At 43.3% G+C, this 14542-nt stretch overlaps 1 long non-coding RNA gene across 1 annotated transcript; it reads left to right on the top strand.

Moving 5' to 3' along the window:
* The first annotated feature begins 27 nt into the window (after nucleotides 1-27).
* Nucleotides 28-13825, top strand: LOC123286443 (uncharacterized). The gene is made up of 3 exons (XR_006528787.2): nucleotides 28-535; nucleotides 7457-7552; nucleotides 13181-13825. It is a non-coding gene; the product is annotated as an uncharacterized lncRNA (long non-coding RNA).
* Nucleotides 13826-14542: the final 717 nt, after the last annotated feature.

Genomic DNA, 14542 nt, shown 5'->3' with positions numbered 1-14542 from the left:
CGGCATGCTGGGAGGCCCTCGCTCGCCCTGGCGCACAGCCACCTTGCCGCTCTCCCTCGGTCCGCCCTTTCTGGTCCCGCTGGGGCTCGGGCGGCGCCTATCCGAGCTTGGCTCGCGACGTCCTCACTCGACCCAGCGCGGCCTTACCTCTGTCCTCGGGTGACCGCCGCGAGGCAGGCGGAGCTCGCGAGCAAGCCCTCCTAGGCGCGTGCGACCCCCTTCTCGTCTTGGTCTCACATCTAGTTAGCATCCCTGTTATCCTTTTTACTAAACGACCTGTAGAACCCGCCCTGGGACCCAGAGCGTACGAGGAGGGACGCCTGGCCCAGTGTGCTCGGGGTGATGACCCAGCAACGAATTGTCTAGGACGAAGGACCAGCTCCGGGGAGCAGGAGCACCTGCGCCTGACCCCTGGGAACCCCGCGTCCAGGCGCCGGCTCCTGCGAGACCAGCCTCCTAGCCTGAGCGGGGTGTCCAGCTTGGCTCTCCGCGCTCAGCGTCTGACCACCCGCGACGAAGGAGGCCTCCGTCCTTTGTAAGGAAAAGTCTTTGTGGAGGGAAATAAACAGACTTCCTTAATGCAGTTTTTCTCAGTGGCCCCGCTGTAGGTCGCGGGTCTGCAAGCCCTTCCATAAACTAGAATCCTAGACGTAACTCCTCAACTGCGAGTACTGGAGCCAGAGTTCTCCCACCAACTTCTTTTTTTTTCCCCTTTTCCTCTCCCTCAAGCCTCCCCAGTACATAGATGTATATTCTAGTTGTGAGTGCCTCTGGTTGTGCTATGTGGGACGCTGCCTCAGTACGGCCTGATGAGCCTGCCAAGTCCGGCCCAAGATCTGAACTGGAGAAAGCCTGGCCGAAGCTGAGTGCTTGAACGTAACCATTTGGCCACTGGCCCTCCTGCTCACTTCTTAAAATTCAACTCTCTGCTGGGTCCCCTTTAGCTTAGATTGGAAAATTTTCAAGGCAGTTTGTGTATTGTTTTGCAATCCTTTGCATAATTTTAGCTCTGTGTAGTTAAGTGAGTGTTTATGGTACTGAATAAGACATTCTAATAACGTTGGATGCAGATTGCTATTTTGGTTCAAGTATATACGAGTAGGACATAACACATTTTCCACTTAAGAATGAATCGGGTAGCCTTTTCTCCATTATGAAATGGTAAATTGTTAGGAATGGAATATTAGTCCTGCTTAGTCAAGGGTCAAGGCTAGTTCCTAGTAAAATAAACTATGATTTAAATTTAGGTTCATTGTAGTATGCCTCAGTAAAATCTCAGCATCTTTTCCAATAGTCATTATGCATAGTTACTGGTTTCCTGCATTTTTTGCTTTGTGCATTTTTGGTCTGTTCATCTAAGGTATAAAATTATTCATTAGGGCCTGTCCTGGTGGTGCAACAGTTAAGTTCTGACGTTGTGCTTTAGCGGCCCAGGGTTCACCAGTTCAGATTCTGGGTGTGGACATGGCACCGCTTGGCAAGCCATGCTGTGATAGGTGTCCCACATATAAAGTGGAGGAAGATGGACATGGATGTTAGCTCAGGGCCAGTCTTCCTCAGCAAAAAGAGGAGGATTGGCAGTGGATGTTAGCTCAGGGCTAATCTTCCTCAATAAATAAATAAATAAATAAATACACACATTGATGGCATACCCAATCAAAACATAAGCAGAATTTCACGTCTGCAAATTGTATACAATTTTTAAAAAATTGTATGCCATGGGGCCAGTCCCAGTGGCCTAGTGGTTAAGTTCCACACACTCCACTTCACCTGGTTTGGTTCCTTGGCACAGACCTACACCACTCTGTTGGCAGCCATGCTGTGCTGGCGGCCCACATACTAAAAAATAGAGGAAGATTGGCACAGATAGTAGTTCAAGGTGAATCTTCCTCAGCCAAAAAAAAAAAAAATTGTGTCCTATGAAAATGTGTCAATTGTGTACAATTTTTTTGGTACGATAAGAATATCATCGTATTTGCTGAGCACCCAGACACCATACTCTCCAATTTATAACGTTAATATGTCCTAGAACTTTAGTAGATTATATTCTTTTCGTGTCCCCCACAGCGCTCCTACAGAGCACTTTGCTATCTGTTTAATGCCATTTAAAAAACGTAAAGCTCTTGATTCACTTTCTTACTCATGCCCATAAGTCCTAGATTTTCAAGGACAGTACAGATTTTGAGATGATCGTGTGATTTTTCTTCATTTTATTAATGTGGTGTATCACGTTGATTGATTTGTGGATGCTGAACAATCCCTGGAATAAGGACAGTCCAGATTTTAAGGAATATTTCCCATTCACAGATTAGGACCCAAATTTTGATTTTCAGTTTGAAGCATATCTTTCATTAATCAATTGTCCATACCTTTAAGATAAACAAGCACCACGTGGGGGAGATAAAGAGCCAGAGGAAAGTGATGAGAGGGACACATTGGATAAAAAAACTAGTAGTCTGAGCCAGTGGTCTTCAAACTTTTATTTTCTTATCCCCAAAAGATATTTTTTTAATATGTACCCCCTAGATTCATTTAAAAAATTTTTCATCATAAATGTAAGTAGTTGCAAAGGATGAAACCCAGCAGGATGTAAATACTGACATTTAAAATTAAAACTGTTAGGTCATTCTTTTAAAGTTACCCAGCGGAATATAAATACCTGAGAGATTTGATAGCCACTGTGGAGGCCAACCTCCCAGATGGCCCCCAATGAACCCTGCTTCCTGATACCCACACCCTTGTGTAGTCGGTCCCCTTCCACACTGGACCAAGGTTGGTCTGTGTGGCCCATAGCCTACAGCAGAGGTGATAGTATTTCACTTCCAAGGTTAGGTTGTAACAGACTTGTCTTCCATCTAGCATTCTCTCTTGCTTGCTTACTTGCTTACTCTCTTTTGAATCACTTACTGGGAGAAGCCACTTTCATTTTATGAGAACATTCAGGAAGCCTATGGAGAGGCCCACGGAAATAGAGGTAACCAGCCCACAGCCAGCAAGTAACTGAGACCTGCCAAAATCTAGATGAATGAACTTGGAAGTGAATTTTCCAGCCCTAGGCGACCTTTGAGATGACTGCAATCCCCAGACCCAACATCTTGACTGCAACATCGTGAGAGCCCCTGAGCCAGAACCACCCAACTAAGCCGTTCCCTGATTGCTGACCCTCAGAAACAGGGAGACGATAAGTATGTGTTCTTTTAAACTCCTAAATTAGGAGTGATCGGTCACATAGCTATTATCACCCATTTAAAAAATACATGAACAAGTTAACCGATCCCAGCCTCCTCTCCCTAACGCCTGAAATGGTTTTTTTTTTAATTGTTAAATTTTTATTATTTTTAAACAATTGGCACCTGAGCTAACATCTGTTGCCAATCCTCTTTTTTTCCTTCTTCTCCCCAAAGTCCCCTAGTATATAGTTGTGGTCCTTCTGGCTCTGCTATGTGGGATGCCGCCTCAGCATGGCTTGATCAGTGCCATGTCTGCACCCAGGATATGAACCAGTGAAACCCTGGGCCACCAAAGTAGAGCGCACGAACTTAACCACTTGGCCACGGGGCCAGCCCCCTGAAATAGTTCCCTTAACCTAGGACTCAATAAAGTAAGTAAAAGATTACTTGAGATTTGCTGGTCCCATGCTATAGAGTGAATTTTTTACAATTTACTTACTGCAAGTGAACGTAAAAGTAAAATAAATTATAAAGAGTAAAATATTTACAATTATTAAACACATATAGCTACAAATGGTTCTGTAGTTAACTACCAGATCCACAGAATATTGGTGAGAACTTCCATCCTAACAACCAGAGAAATAGCTGTTTGAGTCTGGCTGAGTTTGGGGGTTTTTTCCCTTCTGTCATCCTAGCTCTATTTCTCTTATTAGCCACTATTTGTCCTAAACCAGTCCCACCAGTCCTTATAGAAGTATAGTCTTCATCACTCTATTTCTAAAATGCTAATTATTCCTACATCTGTATGCTTTTTTGTCAGTGAACAAATCTGAGTGAAGTCAGCACTTCAAGAAGTTTGAGTCAATCCACAACTCTCCATCAGACAACAGACCCCACTTACCGGAATATGACTATATACAAAGTCACGTACCAAGAATTCTGTTTTCCAAGGTTTTATTTATTTATTTAAAGATTTATTTTTTTTCCTGAGGAGGATTGGCCCTGAGCTAACATCTGCTGCCAATCCTCCTCTTTTTGCTGAGGAAGATTGGCCCTGAGCTAATATGCATGCCCATCTTCCTCCACTTTTTATATGTGGGACACCTACCACAGCATGGCTTGCTAGGTGGTGCATAGGTCTGCACCTGCATCTGAACAAGTGAACCTCGGGCTGACGAAGCAGAATGTGCAAACTTAACCACTGTGCCACTGGGCTGGCCCCTAGTTTCCAAGGTTTTAGTTCAGAAATTTTAACATATTTCAGATCCTTTTAGAAAGAAAAATGAAAAACATATTATGCATGGAGCTAAGCAGATTATTTGAGGATCCTCGCTGATTAAACAGAGGACTCTTTTGGGAATTTTTTTTAATGGTCAAGAAAATAACCAGGCCTACTTGAGACTGGAATAATATTTCCCTCCAAGGGGCCGGCCCTGTGGCTGAGTGGTTAAGTTCGTGCGCTCCACTTTGGCAGCCCAGGGTTCCACTGGTTTGGATCTTGGGCGGGGACATGGAACTGCTTGTCAGGCCACACTGAGGCTGCGTCCCACATGCCACAACTAGAAGGACCCACAGCTAAAAGATACAGCTACGTACTGGGGGGACTTAGGGGAAAAAAGCAGAAAAAACGAAAAAAGAAGATTGGCAACAGTTGTTAGCTCAGGTGCCAATCTTTTAAAAAAAAAATTTCCCTCCAAGTTCAAAAGAGAAGGAAACCAGCCATTTCATTGCAAATATTATTTCAAGAAGATGCACATCTAAAATTTTAGTAACCATTTCTCTCTCACACACACACACACACTCACACACACTTTTTTATGTCTCTTTCGTTTCAGGTATCCTTGTCTTTATCACAGAATTATTTGTAGTGGCTAACCTGGACACTGAGCAAAGGCATCATATCTCCTATATCATATGCCATACAAAATATGGAGCTGTGTTTGTTTTTTTCCTTCTTAAATCCCTTTCTCTCTCCCTTGAGATCTCAGAGTAATTGAACCATGTGAATAAATGAATATAGAGAGTAGATTGGATAAAGAGAAAAAAATGGAAACTTGTGCTGGTTTGAAATTACCTCAGGTCTGAAGTGACCAAAAGTCATCACTCTTGGGTTGACAGGCCCCAGAGAGAAGGCTATCACCAATTACCCTCCAGTTCCACAGTGGCAGGAGACCTTAATTGAAAACCTATTCTATTTAGTGCCCTTCAGAAAAACAGAACTCAGTTGTTGAATGTTTAAAATGTGATAATTCTACTAGCATTTTAAGAATAATACTTCCAAAGGGAATGAAATCACTATGTTGAAGAGGTATCTGCCATCCCATGCTCATTCCAGTATTATTCACAATAGCCAAGATGTGGAGACAACCTAGGTGTCCATTGGTGGAGAAATAGATAAAGAAAATGTGGTATACACGTACAGTGGAATATTATTCAACCTTAAAAAAGATGGAAATCCTGCCATTTGAAACAACCTGGCTGAAGCTGGAGGACATTTCTAAGTGAAGTGAGTCAGAGACAGAAAGACAAATACGGTATGATCTCACTTATGTGTGGAATCTTCGAAAAGTAGAACACAGTTCTCCGCAGTTGCCAGGGGCTGGGGGTGAGAGGGGTGGAAATGGGGAGATGTTGGTCAGAGGTACAAACTTTCAGTTATAAGATGAATAAGTTCTGGGGCTCTAATGTACAGCATGGTGACTATAGTTAATAATACTGTATTGTATACTTGACATTTGCTAAGAGAGTAGATCTTAGGTGTTCTCACCACACACACAATAATAGTAACTATGTGAGGTGATGGATGTGTTAATTAGCTTGATTGTGGTAATCGTCTCACAATGTATAGGTATATCAAATCATCACATTGTACACCTTAAATGTATACAATTTTTATTTGTCAGTTATACCTTGATAAAGCTGGAAAAAAATATCAGAGACCCACATCATACCTTGGCCCTCAAAGGACTTATATTCCTTTTTTTGCTGAGGAAGATTAACCCTGAGCTAACATCTGTGCCAGTCTTCCTCTATCTTGGATGTGAGCCACCGCCACAGCATGACCTCTGACAAGTAGTATAGGGCTGCGCCTGGGAACTGAACCCTGGCCACTGAAGCGGAGCACACCAGACTTAACCACTCGTCCACAGAGCTGGCCGCAGGACTTATAATCTGAAAGATGAAGGTACTTAGAAACACAAAAACACACACAATATGATATTGGCCTAAAAAAAATTGGAGTCATGCATGTTTTTCATATTAATTTTTTTAAATAAAATCTTACTTTAGAATAATTTTAGATTTACAGAAAAGTTGTAAAGGTAGTACAGAGAATACTCTTCACCCAGCCTCCCCTAATATTAACATCTTACATAACCATGGTATGTTTGTCAAAACAAGAAATTAGGGGCTGGCCCTGTGGCCAAGTGGTTAAGATCACGTGCTCTGCTTAAGCGGCCCAGGGTTTCGCCGGTTCGGATCCTGGGCACAGACATGGCACCACTCATCAAGCCCTGCTGAGGTGGCATCCCACATGCCACAACTAGAAGGACCCACAACTAAAAAAAAAAATACACAACTATGTACTGGGGGGGCTTTGGGGAGAAAAAGGAAATATAAAATCTTAAAAAGAAAAGCAAAAAACCTCCCAAAATTAATATCAAATTTCACAATTTTTTAACTAATGTGTCTTTTTATGGGCTTTTAAAAATTGTAATAAACACATAACAAAATTTGCAATTAGTGACATGAGTACGATCACAGTTTTGTACAATCATCACCACTATCTAGTTCCAGAACATTTTAAAAATCACTCCAAAAGGAAACCCCGTACGCAGTGAGCAGTCGCTCTCCATCACCCACTCCTCCCAGCCGCTGGCGACCGCTAATTGGATTGCACCATCTTGCCACTGATATTCTTTTTCTGTTTCAGGATCCAACCTCGGATACCACATTGCATTTAGTCACATTAACTTTTTACTCTTTAGGTCATATAAAGCTGTTTCTAAATATTTCACTCTGCAGAGAAGCACTAGTTAATACGCTTGCTTGCTGTCCAAGGACCCTGTCCAGCTCAGTCCCTCACTCTCTCTCCTCTGTACTAGCCTAGTAGCGGCTGAAGTGACTTTCTTGCCTCTCGTTTCCTCTCCACCGACTTCTCCACTTGTCTTAGATGACACCAGCTAAATGTCTCCTCCTTGTGGCGCATTTCTTGCTTCTTTTATAGTCCATCCTTCGTTGTATCCTGCATTGTCGTCTACTGATGGTTTCTTGCTTTTCTCCACCAGAGCATAAGTTCCTGAGGCCAGGACCCTGCTACCTTCTGCAGCAAGTAACACAGTGCTGTGCTGAGGCAGTCAACAGTGTTGATGAAATAAATATCAGTAAGTTATCTGACATACGGCCAGATATCGCACAATTTCCCCATTTTAATCAAACAAAATAGACAATTTAATGCTTGTAGTGGGTAGAATTGTGTCCCGCTCCTGCAAAAAGATATGTTCAAGTCTTAACCTCCCGTATTTGTGAAGGTGACCTTATTGGGAAATAGTCTTTGCAGATGTAATCAGGCTAAAATGAGGTCATAGAGGATTAGGATGGGTCCCAAATCCAATGACTGGTGTCCTTATGAGGAGAAGTGACACATCCACACAGGGGGAACACCAAGTGATGAAGTAGAGGCCAAAACTGGAGTGATACGGCCACAGCCAAGAACACCAAAGGTTGCCCACAACCACCGGAAGCCAGGAAAAGGCAAGGAAGTATTCTTTCCCAGGGCCTTCAGAGGAAGAATGGCTCTGCCAACACCTTGATTTTGGGCTGCTAGCCTCCAGAACTGTGAGAGAAAAATGTCTCTTGTTCTAAGCCACCTAGGTTGTGATAATTTGTCACAGCAGTCCTAGGAAACTAATACAAGCTCATGGAACAACCCCGAGGTTTCCTCCCCTTCTGCCTTTTCTTCTGAAATTTCTCTTGCCCAGAATGTATTTCTAGCTATCAAAAACCTCATCATCCTGGGCCAGTACAGTTGGCACAATGGTTAAGTTCGCATGTTCTGCTTTGGCGGCCCAGGGTTCACCAGTTCGGATCCCCACTATGGACTGATGCACCGCTTATCAAGCCACGCTTGTGGAGGCATCCCACATATAAAGTAGAGAAAGCTGGACACAGATGTTAGCTCAGGGCCAGTCTTCCTCAGCAAAAAGAGGAAGATTGGCGGCAGATGTTAGCTCAGGGCTAATCTTCCTCAAAAAAAGAAAACAAACAAACAAAGAAAAACCTAACCATCCTTCAGTGGCCAATTTAAGATACTGTTGTAGATTCCAGGTTTCCTTCACCATTTTTTAGTAGTTGTCACCTTTTGAAGATCCCATGGTAACTGAAGAAGAGTTGGCAGAGACCGGTTAACCTGCTGAGTTTCAGGAGACTTTTACTGGACACAAAGCATCTACTAAGCCCTGAGAATTAGACAATCCCCTAATCCAGCCCCAGCTCAGAGAAGCTTTCTTGCAGATTTGATGTGTTTCAATATTATAGTCAGTATTTTCCCCAGGTTCTTCCAAAGACTGTTATTTCCAACCACAGCAGCCCTCCTAACAAAGAGGGCGAAAGGGCTAATGTTATCTGGCCCAGGACCCGAGTCTCATCCTTTGTACTTTCCATGATTCATACTTTCACCTCTAGATTCTGCTTTGTCCCTTGAGGATCTCATTATGGCTCAGAAGCTAAGAGCATGGCCTTTGGAGCCAAACAGCCTGGATTTGAACACTGCAATCACTTTGCCAAGTCACTTAACCTCTGCTAGCCTCACATGTAAAATCTGGAGCACTTTAAGTACCCGCCTCATACAGTTAAATGGGAGAGGCTGGTCTTTATCTGGTAGAGACTAGGAAAATAACTGTAACATTTTAAAGCAATTTATTGGGGCAACAGAATGATCAAAGAAAAAAACAGAAAAGCCATACGTTATGCAGATATTTGGTCTTCCCATGCCATTCTGACAGAGGGTGATGATGTCAGGTAGCCAGCAGGGAACAGGGAGAGAATAAGTTTACATTTTTTTCTACCCATCCCTGTCTACTTCTACATTTTAATATTAAAGCACTTGTGATTTAATCACTATTCTTCAACTGAACCCATTTTCTCCATGAAGCCCTGAAGCCAGGTCAGGTGGTAGATACAGGCCCAAGCTCCTCTCTCCGCAAGCTCTTGCTTCTGTTCTTAAGTTAGGGAAAAGCTCTCCTCGTGGTGGGCTGGAAACACTGTTCAGAGAAAGCCTGTTATTGGGCATGGGGACTGATTCCAGTGAAGGAAACTTATTTCGTGAATCTGTCCCTGGAAGACAAAATAACTGGTTACCTGTCTTGAATGATTTGCTCTTTGCTTATTAGCAGGTTCCAGTTTATGCTTGCTTCAAGGTGAACAGTAAAATCCACAAGTATTTCCACATTTTTGACCTAATCCAGCAACTTAACCTCCTCGTTCACTTGCTGAAGCTACTATCAAGTAGCTGTGTGCCTGGCCTCCTTCCCTTCTCTCCTCTCTCTCCCCGGCCGGCTGACAGAGAGCCGTTTGTGAGTTATAAGATGACCAAGAGATCAGGCAGCAGGAGATTGAAAGAAAAGCAGCAAAGCCCTGGGGAAGCAGGGCCTGGATGAAAAGTGTCAGGATCTTTGGGGAGTGCTTTTTATACCTTTGAAATAGCTCAGTAATTTTCCAGAGATGTTGGGCTGGGGCCAGACGAGTAGTGCTCCACCCACAGTTGGTGCTCAATAAAAGTTTCTTGAACAAAGAAACAAATTTAGGCTTGGAGAGTCCTGGCTGATTAGGAATGAGCCCTTCCTTCTTCTACAAAAACGGGTCGTTTACCCACAATGTGGTTTAGCAAAAGGAGGTCACGATCAGGTGTGGGGTGTCTGCGCTGCAGATTCCTTGCTCTAAGGGGGTGGCACTCACATTGTAGCTGATGTGAATGGTGTCCCCAGAGTTGGGCAGTGGGCAGTCTACACAGTTGACCATGGCATCCATGCAGGGAGCCAAAAGGTCAGGGTCTAGGATCCCAATCAATGAGATCTGCTTTTTTCTTGCTTCCATGCAGTTCAGATTACGCCTGAAAACCAGGGAGGACTGCCTCTGAGTGGTGCCTCTCTCCCGAGTGGGAGTTCCCTAATTCTGATCTGCGTGGTCACTGTGCAGTTCTGTGCTTTGCTTCTGAGGGACTGGTCACACTGAAGAGCCAGAATATGACAGAGTTGCCTAGGGGGGGACATTACCACTTATTTATTGGCTCACTCTGAAGCAGTACAGATCCCACAAGTAGGTTGATACAGAATTACACTGGCTCATTTTTGGTATCATGTACAGCTCTCAATATTTCATCAACGTGTCTAGTTATGTATTGATTTATTTACATCCTGCTTTGTTATAGAAATAATTTCAAAGCAGACATTCATTAAAAACTCCAGTTAGCAACATAAATGTGAATTTTAAATATACAAAGAAATGTGGTTGTCATCTAGCTCAGTGATGTTTTCAAGCCTTTTTTGGGGTGGTGGTGGTTTTTAGCTGTAGCACTCTATCTCCAAAAGAAATCTTTTGCAGAAACTTAATGCATAAAATAGATCAAAGCAGAGCTATTGAGTTTGAAGCACTCCCGAACCATCTTCCGAGAATCCCTAGTTCTTCCTGGAGTATACAGAAAGAGATTCAGTGATATTCCCACAGTCCCACAGCAAGCTAATAGCAGGAATGATAGCCCAGACCTCTGATCTCCAGTCCAGGGCTCTGTTGCCTCAACCCTGGAAGCTCTTCAGGCAACTCCTGAAAATGGGCCCTGGCCAACAGGCTAGTGTTTTATTGCCATCTGATGGATCAGTGTGAAATCCAATATTGGTAGTAACAGGATCACCCACCCAGCAAAATATATGGAGAAACAACAGCCGGAAGGCTAGTCATTCACGAATTGTCACCTCCAATGCCTCAATAGCAGGGCACTCAAGTTGGGCACTTAATGCAAAGTTCAAATGAGACATCCATTTTGGGAGATGTGAGAGAGGGTACAATGCTCTCTTTACACAGTTAAGAGCTCTTAGCTCCTGGAGAGATAGAGGGAAATTTGCCCTTGAGATTTTTCTTAAGAAGAGAAAGGCTGGAAGGGCAGCCTAATTTGGGTTTGTAATCTCTCTTACTCTGGTTTAACCTATAAAGAACTGAGGAGAAAGTCATTAGTATCCCCACTTCTATCTGAAAAGTAGTGTCGGGGGCCGGCCTGGTGGCGCAGCGGTTAAGTTCACATGTTCCGCTTCGGTGGCCCGGGGTTCGCTGGTTTGGATCCCGGGTGCGGACATGGCACCGCTTGTCAAGCCATGATGTGGTAGGCGTCCCACATATAAAGTAGAGGAAGATGGGCACGGATGTTGGCTCAGGGCCAGTCTTCCTCAGCAAAAAAAAGGGAAGGATTGGCAACAGATGTTAGCTCAGGGCTAATCTTCCTCCCAAAAAACAAAACCAGTATCTCCCCAGAGCCATCAGGAACCTTCTTCACTCTGAATTGAATACGTTAGCAATGGGTTTTCTCTACTTCAATGAAACAAGGTTTTGAAGGATGAATAGCAATTTGCTAGGCAGAAAGGGAAAAGGACGGACATTCTAGACACAGGGAACAGTCCTTGCAAAGATACACAAGCACGACTCTTGCTGTGCTGCAGTATGAAAAACACAGTACACCTATAGATTTCTCAGAACAGCTGAACTTGAATCTAATAAACTCTCCTGAGCTAACTTCTACTTAGAGGAGATATGGCTGGGAGACAGAGGAACTCGCTAAATAAAACCACACGGAAGCAAGAGATGAATCCAAAATGGGAGACATTCTAAAGGAACCTACCTGGCTTCTGCAACAAGACAATGCCCCCAGCCAAATAAAAGAGGATACTCTAGATTAGGAGACATAAAAGACACTGCAAACAAATGCAACATGTGGACCTTTTTTTCTCTTTTCAAGATTGGCACCTGGGCTAACAACTGTTGCCAAACTTCCTATTTTTTTTTTAATTTTTTTTTTTAAAGATTGGCACCTGGGCTAACAACTATTTCCAATCTTTTTTTTTTTTTTCTTCTTTATCTCCCCAACCCCCCCTGTACACAGCTGTAGATCTTAGTTGCAGGTCCTTCTAGTTGTGGGATGCAGGACGCCGCCTCAATGTGGCCTGAGGAGAGGTGCCATGTCCGCGCCCAGGATCCGAACCCTGGGCCGCCACAGCGGAGTGTGCGAACTTAACCATTCGGCCACGGAGCCGGCCCCTGGACCTTTTTTGAATCCAGATTCCCACAAACCACTCAAAATATATTTTGAGACAATTGGGGAAATATGACTATGAATTGAATAATAGATGATGGCAAAGATTGAATCTAATTTTGTTAGGTGTGATAATGACTGTTATTGTGAAAGGAAATGCCATATTTCTTAAGAGAAGTACCTGAATTATGTAGTAGTGAACAGACACAATGCCTATTATTTGCTTTAAAATACTTCAAAGAGAGGGGCTGGCCCCGTGGCCGAGTGGTTAAGTTCGTGTGCTCCACTGCAGGCGGCCCAGTGTTTCGTTGGTTCGAATCCTGGGCGCGGACATGGCACTGCTTATAAACCACGCTGAGGCAGCGTCCCACATGCCACAACTAGAAAGATTCACAAAGAAGAATATACAACTATGTACTGGGGGGCTTTGGGGAGAAAAAGGAAAAAAAATAGAATAAAATCTTTAAAAAAAATACTTCAAAGAGAAATACATTATTTCATAATAAAGAATGAAAGCAAAATAATACAGAGCATGAAACAAGAGGTACGTTTGGGAGACATCTGTTGGGTTCCCATCATTGCCAGGATCAGGCCCTTGTCTGTTTCCTTCACCTGGCCTGGCACATCATAATCAAATATATGTTGCATGCAGGATGCATAAATCGTCTCATGAAATCCCCTAACAATCCTCTGAAGCATTATCCCTATTTTACAGATGAGGTGACTTACCCAGCATCGCACAGCTACAAAGTGGACGCAAGATTCAAATCCAGAGCCATCTAACTTCACCTTCCTTCATAACAAGCACCTCTAAGAATCTGGCATAACTTTAGGAACTCTCCTTATTAGCAGGTGGTACAAAAAAATCCTAGACAACATTCTATATTTGGATCATCCTACTTTTTTTACACTTATCCAGGCTACACTCCTTTCCCATCCCTAAACTCAGACATTTCTGTTAACATATGGCACACATGTCATTCACTGATTGAATTTACTGAGCTGCTACGTGTAACAGGCACTGTGTTTTGGTGTGCTCGGTGTTTCATGGGTTCATTATGCAGGTCTCCCTAGACCATAAACTTGAGAGGTGAGGCCGGCTCTTTTATGTCTTCAAATCTTTTGCTGCCAAATGCAGGATTGGAAATATACTAGGTGAGCCACAAAGACTTGAATGTCACTTTTCTATTTTTTTTCATTATTTGATCTGTTAGAAATGTAAGCAAAACTTGCAGAGATAACTTCCAGATATCTGTCACCCTACAAGAAATACTTGTGGTTGGGCCTAAAATAGCTTTCTGATCCTTCTGCTGCAGCCCTGCAACTTAAAAGCAAATGAAATGTCAACACAACCCAATACTAAACGCCTACATGTTATTTCTTTCATTCTACCTTTAAAAAAGAGAGCAGGCTCATTTGTACTTTATTTTTGCCTTAAATCAACAATTTAGGAACTGGAGGGATTGGTGAATAGGAATAGAGGAAGGAACTCAAATGACAGTAATCCTGGGCCCCTAGTTTGACCCTCATGACCCACAGAGCCATTAGTCAGATCATATGATGTCCTAACAAGTTTCTGGGCCTCCTGCCATCATTGACATACATCCCTGGCTTCCTACCTCAAGCTTTAGGCCAATCTCCCATCAACACTCATCTCCCATTGACACTGAACACAGACCTCCGACCTCAGATTCCCCAACCTCCTTATCTAAGCCCTTAAAGATCAATTCTAACTCATGCTCTTGGCATCTTATCAAATCATGAAATCTGCTTGGCCAGGATTAGAGTAAAACTGTATTTTATTTTTACTTTAATGCAAAACAGTTAACATGGGCAATGACTAAGAGGGATGAGGCAGTTAACCAGAGAGCCTCCTCTGCTCTTCTGCATATATAACCCAATCAACCTCGTTTGCTGAGGAAAACCCCCTCATTCATTAGCTTCAGCGGGGCACAAATCTCAAGTGTGTTGCTCACCCAGAATCCTTTAACTGACTTATTTTTACTCCCCTGCTGTGAAACCCACCTCATCTTTACTTCAGCCTTCATTGTTTATTCTTCCTTAAAGCAGCAGTTCT

Source organism: Equus asinus, chromosome 6 (genome assembly GCF_041296235.1).
Source record: "Equus asinus isolate D_3611 breed Donkey chromosome 6, EquAss-T2T_v2, whole genome shotgun sequence".
Taxonomy (NCBI): domain Eukaryota; kingdom Metazoa; phylum Chordata; class Mammalia; order Perissodactyla; family Equidae; genus Equus; species Equus asinus.
Note: the sequence above shows the minus strand (reverse complement) of the source record. Positions and strands in the feature narration are given on the sequence as shown.